A 1,843-nucleotide genomic window follows, 5' to 3' on the forward strand; every position below is an offset into this window, starting at 1 on the left:
CCCCCTCCCCCAAGTGTCTTTGAAACTTGTCCAATGCATCTCTGGCACAGACTGGAAAGAGGTGAAATTCTTAGGACACTGAGACATCGGTACCTGCCTTACTATATTGTTTTTATGACAGTAACCGGTAAGCTTTTGAAATTCGTTCATCGACACTGTTGCCGAGGTGGTCAAACTTTTCATAGGAAATTTGCTAGACCTCTGTCTCGTCCACATAAATGATGCGAAACAACAGTTGCACAGGGTTCTTTTCAATCTATAGAATATCACGCAATCTTCAATGCTATCAGGTCTAATTTATAGTCTCCGAAAGATCTGCCTTTTCGACAGGTACAAGTCAAAGGAAAAAATTTCTTTAGTCTACATTTTATTGTGTAGCTAAATGTTCGCTGCAGGTACTTCCGCTTTTTACATCAAGTGAACATGGAATACAATGCGTTCGAAGACCCATTTTTTTCGTCTTGCTTTTCAGGAGTAACCCTAATAAAATTTTAAATTCGTTATATTGTCACTATTATCACAAAGGATTGTACGCACGTTTCCAATAATCACTCTCCATTTCGAAAAAAGTTGGTGTATCTTCGGTCTTTCATCTCTGCGTTAAGAAACAAAACAAAACAAAAAATGGTGAGATCCTTTTCATGGTGGTTTTGTATTTTCTGATTTTCTGAAAACTTGACCAAAATACTTTTCTTGGTTTCAACATAGTCGTCGGATGTATTATCGTGTCACTGCACTTTTTGAAAGGATTTTTTCAGAATTTTTCACCGTATTTTTTCTACAACCACCTGCGTAATTTATTACTTGACATCACAATTGGTTGGTTAAAAAAAATGTACTTTTGGTATATACCTGCTTTGCACACTGCATGACATCTACTCAGTCTATGCTTTTGAAACATGTGGACCTTTATTTAATTATTGGAAAACACACATTCTTATGTGTAATTTATTGTATGCAGGTGTTAAAGACATATTCCTTTGTGAAATTGCTGGAAAAATCGGGATTTCTGGAAAAAATACGAAATTTTATGTGTAATTTATGGTGTAGGTGTGCGTTACATATTCTTTGGTGAAATTTCTGGAAAAACGGATTATTATGTGTGATTTATGGGATGCAGGTGTTGAACAATTAATCTTTTGTGAAATCTCCAGAAGATACGGATTATATGTGTAATTTATAGTGTGCACGTGTCCTTTTGTGTAATTTTCTTGGAAAATACGAATTGTTTTGTCTAATATACATAAATCACATACTCTTTTGTGTAATTTGAAAGACACGGGTTTTTTGTGTGATTTATAGCACACATGTGTCCTTTTGTGTACTTTCTTAGAAAGTACAAATTCTTTTGTGTGATACACATAAATCACATATTCTTTTGTATGATTTCCACTATATATAGGTTTTATGTGTATTTTATTGGATGCACGTGTCCTTTTGTGTAATTTTCTTGGAAAATACGAATTGTTTTGTCTAACATACAAAAATCACATGCTCTTTTGTGTACTTTGAAAGACATGGGTTTATCGTGTAATTTATAGTACACATGTGTCCTTTTTTGTACTTTTCTTGGAATGTACGAATTCTTATGTATATTTTCTAAGCAAACCTCAATTATATTCTTTCTTTACATGTGTGACCTGCCGTTTATTCCCACATTCATCACATTTGCTTCCCTCACCTTAACAAAGAACGCTACACCCACTCTGCAAAGATTTCACTTATATAAAACGACGTGAGTAACCTCTTTGAATCAGTTGAGTTTTTATATCTGAACGAACCACTATGTCGCAAGCTATCATTGATTCGGTAGAAGTGGAACCCATGCAGGTCTTGGAGTTTT

Source organism: Belonocnema kinseyi, chromosome 2 (genome assembly GCF_010883055.1).
Source record: "Belonocnema kinseyi isolate 2016_QV_RU_SX_M_011 chromosome 2, B_treatae_v1, whole genome shotgun sequence".
Lineage (NCBI taxonomy): Eukaryota > Metazoa > Arthropoda > Insecta > Hymenoptera > Cynipidae > Belonocnema > Belonocnema kinseyi.